Source organism: Pleurodeles waltl, chromosome 12 (assembly GCF_031143425.1).
Source record: "Pleurodeles waltl isolate 20211129_DDA chromosome 12, aPleWal1.hap1.20221129, whole genome shotgun sequence".
Classification (NCBI taxonomy): Eukaryota; Metazoa; Chordata; class Amphibia; order Caudata; family Salamandridae; genus Pleurodeles; species Pleurodeles waltl.
This window is the reverse complement of record NC_090451.1, coordinates 72,635,771-72,646,642: the sequence shown is the minus strand read 5'-3', so window position 1 is coordinate 72,646,642 and position 10,872 is coordinate 72,635,771.

The following is a 10,872-nucleotide window of genomic DNA, read 5'->3' as shown; positions in this document are numbered from 1 at the left end:
TGCTACTCACCGAAAAGCGATTCGACGCCTCGTCAGGGGTAGTAAGCGCTATATAAATATGATTACAATACAATACAATGGCAACAATGATTCTATTGTGAATAATTAGAATTGAAAATGCTCCAAGTCTGAAAATACGAGTATGTGAATTACACAAAACTAAAGTCTATTGTGGTGCCAATGTCTTCCTAGTCTCTCACAGACTCGCGTTCTTCCCTTCACACCTCTTTCCTCAGCGGTCCCTTACTCTGGTAGGCACTTGCACCATGTCTGTCCCGATGGCCTTCAGAAAGCCCACATCTGCAATCTTACCTAGAAATCTCCTTCCGCTTCATCACTGTTTTTTAACTCTATCTGCATGTACTTCTTTGGGTCACCTCTCCTGCACCTTGCCTGCTCTCTCTCACATACACTGTCTGGCTCTCCCTCATTCTTTCTTCTCACCTGTAAACACAGCAGTTCAGTGTCCTTTAGTGACTTCAATATTTCAACCGCTGTGTATACCTCCTTCACACACTTTTACGTAAAATGCTAATTACAGTTGTCACATGTATGATCATTGCTCTCTGCGCTGACTAGTGAGGCCAAGAACTGGATGAGCACCTACCCTGAACACTTTCATGACTCATTGACAGGCTCTGGGAGGAAAATTCACACTGCTTTCAGACTCAGTTCAAGAGCTCTCAATCATGCCCCACCATGGGCGCCCACCGAGAACCAATACTCATTCAGACATGTAGAGGCGAATCAGTTCACAGGATGTACTAGTTTGCAAAAAAAGTCCCATGTTTCGTGGGAAATAAGAAAAAAAACTACAGAAACACAATGTCTGGAAAAAGCAAACACTCTTTGAGGATGCAGGAAGAAGCACAACATAAGCAATGTCTACAGGGGCTTCACTGCTGAAGTGGATTATCTTAAGTTTTTTTTTACTGTCCTTGTTAAGGAATTCATCAGTGTTTTTGACATATAGAGGTCCCCGTAGATACCCTTTTCAAAGTCAGTTTTTAATTAGTGACGCGTCTGAGCACTGACAGAACCCACCCCACATAAAGACCTGGCGTTAACCTTATTCTGTGTTGGCTACATTTAACTTGGATTTGAAGGACACACCCTGTCTCCACACAAAAGCCCCCTCCTCTTCTCACGACTCCCAGTCAGGTGTTGATGGGTGGAGTGAAAATGTTTCGGGTCACCCTATTTGTGATTTTGGTAAGTTTCAGGGGAAACCGTCCTGGCCCATGGAGTGGTTTAGTTACTTAAATGGTAATTAAATATGGGGTCTGGCTTCTCAAGTTGACACATGTCTGTAGGTTGGTGCACTCTGCTATTTCCATCTGTCCTTGTCTGGAGGGGGACAGAATATCAGACACAAGTTCTTTGCACCAGTCACCTTTCTATTGTTTGGGCCATGGCCTCTGGCCGCAGCTACAATTGTGTTTGTGGCTTGAGTTTCCTAATGTTGTGTTTGGTCTGCATAGCTCAGGGTAGATCCCCTTGTGGACAGGCACAGTGCTGAAGACGTCAGCTAACTACACATCTTCTGTGAGTTTGTTACAGACGTTCCGGTACTTGTAGAAAGGCGGTTCTGGGTTTCAGCAAAAATGGCATCCAGCTGAGCTACTGAGTAGACAAGGCACTTGCATGGTAGTTTGTGAAATCATCGAGACATTACATAGGAGCATATTTGTGCACAATAATTCCAGGGGAATTGCACTCTAGGAGAGTGACATGAGTTTTAGGGACCTAGGGGTAAGTTCTTGCAACTGTGAGGAATGCAGAAGAAAGGGTACTCAGCCATGGGGCATATTCAGGCAAAGCAACGGCCCTTCACAAAGTCGGCCAATGAGACATATGTTTGGATATTTAGAGAGAATATCGGAAACAGAAATATCGTGGACAAAAATACTGTGTCAAGAATGTCGAGGACACAATATCATGAAGGTGAGTTTCTATTAGGTAATCTGTGTTTTGCTATAAATAACTCCACACATATGTACCATGATGATATATATATATATCTTCAAGGTAGTGGATGTGGGATTAAGAATAATAAATCTGGATTTACGTATCTGCACTTACCGTCCCAATATTTTAGCCCTCGATATTTTTGACATGATATTATGCCTGCACGCTATTTCTGTTTCCGATATTCTGACAGTGATCCATTTGTTTGGATATGTTATTGCCAAAGATCACCAAGTAAGGGTGCATTTCTTTTTAGCTATTTCCAATCCCTCTTGAGATCACTGTATGCCTCGACACCTGGTGCGTCAATTTCACTGTTGAATCACCTAGTTGTCCCTTACCTAGGATAAACAGATGACTCCACATCACCAAGAAACTGTGTTTCTAGTCCTGGGATTTTATTTGAGACCACTGCTTTCTGCTAGTTGAGGTTCTGGTGTACTTCAGATGAACAAAATGGGTTGAAGCACCTTATAAAAAAGAACTGTTGAAGAACAGCCCATATCTGGATACTCAGTGCTGCAGTAGCCATATCATAACAACACTATTACCCAGGGCCATTAAAATTATGCAATTGTGCAGCTAAGGCGATTTTCACATAATTGTAGATTTGCTGCATTTGCCACACAATGCATTGTCTGCCACATATTTGATAAACAAATGTGTTTTGTTGCTCCAACGGATCAAAAGTTACTAAAAACACAGCAAGACATGTTGCTGCACAGTGGAAGGCCCTTTACAAAATTTGACTGTTCACCTTTCTGTAGATTATTGTTTTATTTAGGAGGTAAACTTGTAATAAAGAAGTGGAACTAATGCCCAGACTGAGATAATTCGTTTATAAATGACAAACTAATGAAGTAATACTATCATAAAATATGCTACTTAATGCTGAATAATTTGCCTTTTCGTGCTGCATAATTTACTTAACCCTGCCTCATAATTTGTCTCTCCCCTGCTACATAAATGCAGTGTCCCTGCTATCACCTCTCTGTCTTCCCTTAATGTAATCCAATGAGTTAGAGTGCTCGTTTTCTGATATTATATTGCTCCTGAATATTAAGTTCATCGTTTGAGGTCTTTTGAATGGGCTTTACCTCCAGTTCCTAATAAACAACCACACAACCCAGCCTTTGAGACTATTTTTGTGTTTTCAAGTCCTGTAAGACTCCTGTTGATTGTGCACTAACAGGTTTCAACGTCACAATGATTCGTAAACATATTTAATTCTATCCATGCAGAAACTTTATTCCTGCTTGACAGATTAAATACAATGCAGTCTCTGAGTGTTCAGTTACACCTTCTCTAGATGGCCAAAATCTAGAGGAACATGTTGTTCTGACCAGGTCACATAATGTATTTGCACAGATATAGTTGTTCATTTTCCAGTTAGCGTATTATGGCTCCTTTAGAAAAGCTTTTTGGCTTTCCTCAGAACTTTAAGAATTATCTGATTTTTTTCTACCTTCACCGTGCTTTGTCCCCCTTGAGTTAAGACCAATCAAGCTGTGCTTGGAATCCCGACTCTGGTGGTTTTGCCTCAACATATCGATCTGATTCCCACATAGAGTGTTGCAGGTCTATTTAAAGGAGCCACCTTACTTTGACATTGTCCATGCCCTGCATGCAAAATCATGCTGTTCACATTCTTCTTGGTCTAAAGGTTATGGATACATCTCTCCTGATTTATTCACTTTTTACTGGCTCCCAGTCAAGGAGTTTGCTCAATTTAAGGACCTGCCATTGAATCTCCAACTAACAACACTTATGGTCAAGGCTCATCCTCATGAGCCTTGACCATAATTATGCATCCTACTTAACACCCGCTCCGTCCACAAACATGCAATTGAACTCTGGGACCTCCTGACCACATACTCGCCCGACGTCGCATTCCTCACCGAAACCTGGATGAATTCGGCCTCAGAACCAGACGTAGCCATAGCCACACCAGAAAACTACAAGATCACCAGAAGAGACCGAATCAACAGACCAGGAGGAGGATTCGCCATAGTCCACAAAAACACCATAAGAGTCTCCACCAACTCCCACGACACCTTCAACTCAGCCGAGCACCTCCACTTCAAAATCCACATCAACGCCAACAACACACTCAGAGGAACACTGGTCTACAGACACCCTGGACCCAGACCGCAGTCCTGCGACGACATCGCCGACGCCATCAGCTCCCAAGCCCTCGCCTCAACAGACTACATCCTCCTCGGTGACCTAAACTTCCACCTAGAAAATAACAACAATATCAACACCACCAACCTAATCGGCAACCTTGCCAACTTCGGCCTCAAGCAACTCATCACTACACCCACCCACTCCGCAGGCCACACACTCGACCCCATCTTCTCAGCCAGCAACCACGTCTCTTTCAGCCACACCACCGAACTCAGCTGAACAGACCACCGCTGCATCCACTCCTCCTACCAGAAACCAGTCACTCACCACCACTGCACACAACCCCCCTGACGCAACTGGAGCAAAATATAAATGGATCAACTGATCTCCACTCTCGCCCGGCCCCACCCCTTGGGACCCCGGACCCCAACACAGCCACCACCAACCTGCATCGCTGGATAGAAGATTGAGTCAACACCCTCGCACCGCCCAAAAACCCCCCAAACACCTCCCACAGAATCAAGGCCAGCTGGTTCACCCCAGAACTACAGGAATCCAAACAGCAATGTCGCAGAATGGAAAAAACCTGGCACCTTGACCCTACCAACTCCAACCACATCACTTTCAAGGATGCCCTACACAAACATCACCAACTGATCCGCACCACCAAAAGGACCCACTTCAAAAACCGCATCAACGCCAACGCTCACAACAGTAAAGAGCTCTTCGGCATCGTCAATGAGCTCTCCACCCCAGGACCTGCTCCAACGAACCCCCACCATCACAGGAGTTCTGCAACTCAGTGGCAACCCACTTCCGTCGAAAGATAGAAGATATCCACAATAGCTTCAAACCCCAGACCCACCAGCTGACTACAAACACCCAAGAACCCAATGCTCCAAGCAACAGCCACCTCCTCCACACCTGGACCCCCGTCAACATAGAGGACACCGCCACCACCATGGCCTCCATCCACTCCAGATCACCATCGGACCCCTGCCCACACCATATCTTCAATAAGGCAAACATCATCATCGCCCCCCACCTCTGCAAAACCATCAACAGCTCCTTCGAGTCAGCCACCTTCCCAGAAAGATGGAAGCACGCAGAAATCAACGCCCTGCTGAAGAAACCAAAGGCAGACCCAGACGAGCCCAAGAACTACCGGCCGATCTCCCTCCTCCCCTTCCCAGCCAAGGTAATCGAAAAAATCGTAAACAGCCAACTATCCCGGTTCCTGGAAGACAGCAAGGTACTCGACACCTCCCAATCCGGATTCCGCAGAAACCACAGTACCGAGACTGCATTCATTGCTGCCACAGACGACATTAGGACCATGCTCGAAAAAGGAGAAACAGCAGCACTCATCCTCCTGGACCTCTCCACAGCTTTCGACACGGTATGGCATCACACTCTCCGCACACGCCTCCACAACGCTGGAATCCGCGACAAGGCACTCGACTGGATCTCGTCATTTCTCTCAGGCAGAACCCAGAGAGTCCGCCGCCCACTATTCCTGTCAGAAGCCTCCAGAATCGTCTGTGGCGTTCCCCAAGGATCTTCGCTCAGCCCCACGCTCTTCAAACATCGCATGAACCCACCACATCAACATAGTTTCCTACGCAGACGACACTCAGCTCATCCTCTCCCACATGAAATACCCTACAACTGCAAAGAACAACCTCCACTTCACGCCATCGCCAGCTGGATGGAATCAACCCACCCCAAGTTAAACACAGACAAGACAGAAATCCTCATTGTAGGAAGTTGGCTCTGTATGTGCTATTTCAAAGTAAGGAATAGCATGCACAGAGTCCAAGGGTTCCCCTTAGAGGTAAAATAGTGGTAAAAAGAGATAATACTAATGCTCTATTTTGTGGTAGTGTGGTCGAGCAGTAGGCTTATCCAAGGAGTAGTGTTAAGCATTTGTTGTACATACACATAGACAATAAATGAGGTACACACACTCAGAGACAAATCCAGCCAATAGGTTTTGTATAGAAAAATATATTTTCTTAGTTTATTTTAAGAACCACAGGTTCAAATTTAACATGTAATATCTTGTTTGAAAGGTATTGCAGGTAAGTACATTAGGAACTTTGAATCATTTCAATTGCATGTATACTTTTCAAGTTATTCACAAATAGCTATTTTAAAAGTGGACACAGTGCAATTTTCACAGTTCCTGGGGGAGGTAAGTTTTTGTTAGTTTTACCAGGTAAGTAAGACACTTACAGGGTTCAGTTCTTGGTCCAAGGTAGCCCACCGTTGGGGGTTCAGAGCAACCCCAAAGTTACCACACCAGCAGCTCAGGGCCGGTCAGGTGCAGAGTTCAAAGTGGTGCCCAAAACGCATAGGCTCCAATGGAGAGAAGGGGGTGCCCCGGTTCCAGTCTGCCAGCAGGTAAGTACCCGCGTCTTCAGGGGGGCAGACCATGGGGGTTTTGTAGGGCACCGGGGGGGACACAAGCCCACACAGAAATTTCACCCTCAGCGGCGCGGGGGCGGCCGGGTGCAGTGTTAGAACAAGCGTCGGGTTCGCAATGGAAGTCAATGAGAGATCAAGGGATCTCTTCAGCGCTGCAGGCAGGCAAGGGGGGGCTTCCTCGGGGAAACCTCCACTTGGGCAAGGGAGAGGGACTCCTGGGGGTCACTTCTGCAGTGAAAGTCCGGTCCTTCAGGTCCTGGGGGCTGCGGGTGCAGGGTCTTTTCCAGGCGTCGGGACTTAGGTTTCAGAGAGTCGCGGTCAGGGGAAGCCTCGGGATTCCCTCTGCAGGCGGCGCTGTGGGGGCTCAGGGGGGACAGGTTTTGGTACTCACTGTCGTAGAGTAGTCCGGGGGTCCTCCCTGAGGTGTTGGTTCTCCACCAGCCGAGTCGGGGTCGCCGGGTGCAGTGTTGCAAGTCTCACGCTTCTTGCGGGGAGATTGCAGGGTTCTTTAAAGCTGCTCCTTTGGATAAAGTTGCAGTCTTTTTGGAGCAGGTCCGCTGTCCTCGGGAGTTTCTTGTCGTCGTCGAAGCAGGGCAGTCCTCAGAGGATTCAGAGGTCGCTGGTCCCTTTGGAAGGCGTCGCTGGAACAGAGTTCTTTGGAAGGCAGGAGACAGGCCGGTGAGTTTCTGGAGCCAAGGCAGTTGTTGTCTTCTGGTCTTCCTCTGCAGGGGTTTTCAGCTAGGCAGTCCTTCTTCTTGTTGTTGCAGGAATCTAGTTTCTAGGTTCAGGGAGAGCCCTTAAATACTAAATTTAAGGGCGTGTTTAGGTCTGGGGGGTTAGTAGCCAATGGCTACTAGCCCTGAGGGTGGGTACACCCTCTTTGTGCCTCCTCCCAAGGGGAGGGGGTCACATCCCTAATCCTATTGGGGGAATCCTCCATCTGCAAGATGGAGGATTTCTAAAAGCTAGAGTCACCTCAGCTCAGGACACCTTAGGGGCTGTCCTGACTGGCCAGTGACTCCTCCTTGTTGCTTTCTTTGTTCCCTCCAGCCTTGCCGCCAAAAGTGGGGGCCGTGGCCGGAGGGGGCGGGCAACTCCACTAAGCTGGAGTGCCCTGCTGTGCTGTGACAAAGGGGTGAGCCTTTGAGGCTCACCGCCAGGTGTTACAGCTCCTGCCTGGGGGAGGTGTTAGCATCTCCACCCAGTGCAGGCTTTGTTACTGGCCTCAGAGTGACAAAGGCACTCTCCCCATGGGGCCAGCAACATGTCTCTAGTGTGGCAGGCTGCTGGAACCAGTCAGCCTACACAGATAGTCGGTAAAGTTTCAGGGGGCACCTCTAAGGTGCCCTCTGTGGTGTATTTTACAATAAAATGTACACTGGCATCAGTGTGCATTTATTGTGCTGAGAAGTTTGATACCAAACTTCCCAGTTTTCAGTGTAGCCATTATGGTGCTGTGGAGTTCGTGTAAAACAGACTCCCAGACCATATACTCTTATGGCTACCCTGCACTTACAATGTCTAAGGTTTTGCTTAGACACTGTAGGGGCACAGTGCTCATGCACTGGTACCCTCACCTATGGTATAGTGCACCCTGCCTTAGGGCTGTAAGGCCTGCTAGAGGGGTGTCTTACCTATACTGCATAGGCAGTGAGAGGCTGGCATGGCACCCTGAGGGGAGTGCCATGTCGACTTACTCATTTTGTTCTCACTAGCACACACAAGCTGGTAAGCAGTGTGTCTGTGCTGAGTGAGGGGTCTCTGGGGTGGCATAATACATGCTGCAGCCCTTAGAGACCTTCCCTGGCATCAGGGCCCTTGGTACCAGAGGTACCAGTTACAAGGGACTTATTTGGATGCCAGGGTGTGCCAATTGTGGAATCAAAAGTACAGGTTAGGGAAAGAACACTGGTGCTGGGGCCTGGTTAGCAGGCCTCAGCACACTTTCAATTCAAAACATAGCATCAGCAAAGGCAAAAAGTCAGGGGGTAACCAGGCCAAGGAGGCATTTCCTTACACAACCCCCCCCCCCAAACGAAAGAGGATGAGACTAACCTTTCCCAAGAGAGTCTTCATTTTCTAAGTGGAAGAACCTGGAAAGGCCATCTGCATTGGCATGGGCAGTCCCAGGTCTGTGTTCCACTACAAAGTCCATTCCCTGTAGGGAGATGGACCACCTCAACAGTTTTGGATTTTCACCTTTCATTTGCATCAGCCATCTGAGAGGTCTGTGGTCAGCCTGAACTAGGAATTGAGTACCAAAGAGGTATGGTCTCAGCTTCTTCAGGGACCAAACCACAGCAAAGGCCTCCCTCTCAATGGCACTCCAACGCTGCTCCCTGGGGAGTAACCTCCTGCTAATGAAAGCAACAGGCTGGTCAAGGCCATCATCATTTGTTTGGGACAAAACTGCCCCTATCCCATGTTCAGAGGCATCTGTTTGCACAATGAATTGCTTGGAGTAATCTGGAGCTTTTAGAACTGGTGCTGTGCACATAGCTTGCTTCAGGGTGTCAAAGGCCTGTTGGCATTCTACAGTCCAGTTTACTTTCTTGGGCATTTTCTTGGAGGTGAGTTCTGTGAGGGCTGTCACAATGGATCCATATCCCTTCACAAACCTCCTATAGTACCCAGTCAAGCCAAGAAATGCCCTGACTTGAGTCTGGGTTTTTGGAGCTACCCAGTCCAGAATAGTCTGGATCTTGGGTTGGAGTGGCTGAACTTGGCCTCCACCTACAAGGTGTCCCAAGTAAACCACAGTTCCCTGTCCTATCTGGCATTTGGATGCCTTGATAGAGAGGCCTGCAGTTTGCAGGGCCTTCAGAACCTTCTTCAGGTGGACCAGGTGATCCTGCCAGGTGGAGCTGAAGACAGCAATATCATCAAGATAAGCTGCACTAAAGGATTCCAACCCAGCAAGGACTTGATTCACCAACCTTTGGAAGGTGGCAGGGGCATTCTTTAAACCAAAGGGCATAACAGTGAACTGATAATGCCCATCAGGTGTGGAGAATGCTGTCTTTTCTTTTGCTCCAGGGGCCATTTTGATTTGCCAGTACCCTGCTGTTAAGTCAAAGGTACTTAAGAATTTGGCAGCCCCTAATTTGTCTATTAGCTCATCAGCTCTAGGAATGGGATGAGCATCTGTCTTGGTGACAGAGTTGAGACCTCTGTAGTCCACACAAAACCTCATCTCTCTCTTTCCTTCTTTGGTGTGAGGTTTGGGGACTAAGACCACTGGGCTAGCCCAGGGGCTGTCAGAGTACTCAATTACTCCCAATTCCAGCATCTTGTGGACTTCCACCTTGATGCTTTCCTTAACTTGGTCAGACTGTCTAAATATTTTGTTTTTGACAGGCATGCTGTCTCCTGTGTCCACATCATGGGTACACAGGTGTGTCTGACCAGGGGTTAGGGAAAAGAGTTCAGCAAACTGCTGCAGGACCTTCCTGCAGTCAGACTGCTGTTGGCTAGAGAGGGTGTCTGAGTAGATCACTCCATCTACTGAGCCATCTTTAGGGTCTGATGAGAGGAGATCAGGGAGAGGTTCACTCTCAGCTTCCTGGTCCTCATCTGTTACCATCAACAGATTTACATCAGCCCTGTCATGGAAGAGCTTAAGGCGGTTCACATGGATCACCCTCTTGGGGCTCCTGCTTGTGCCCAGGTCTACCAGGTAGGTGACCTGACTCTTCCTTTCTAGTACTGGGTAAGGGCCACTCCATTTGTCCTGGAGTGCCCTGGGAGCCACTGGCTCCAGAACCCAGACTTTCTGCCCTGGTTGAAATTCCACCAGTGCAGCCTTTTGGTCATACCACAACTTCTGGAGTTGTTGGCTGGCCTCAAGGTTTTTACTTGCCTTTTCCATGTACTCTGCCATCCTTGAGCGAAGGCCAAGTACATAGTCCACTATGTCTTGTTTAGGCTCATGAAGAGGTCTCTCCCAGCCTTCTTTAACAAGAGCAAGTGGTCCCCTTACAGGGTGGCCAAACAGAAGTTCAAAGGGTGAGAATCCTACTCCCTTCTGAGGCACCTCTCTGTAAGCGAAAAGCAGACATGGCAGGAGGACATCCCATCTCCTTTTGAGTTTTTCTGGGAGCCCCATGATCATGCCCTTTAATGTCTTGTTGAATCTCTCAACAAGGCCATTAGTTTGTGGATGATAGGGTGTAGTGAATTTGTAAGTCACTCCACACTCATTCCACATGTGTTTTAGGTATGCTGACATGAAGTTGGTACCTCTGTCAGACACCACCTCCTTAGGGAAACCCACTCTGGTAAAGATACCAATGAGGGCCTTGGCTACTGCAGGGGCAGTAGTCGACCTAAGGGGAATAGCTTCAGGGTACC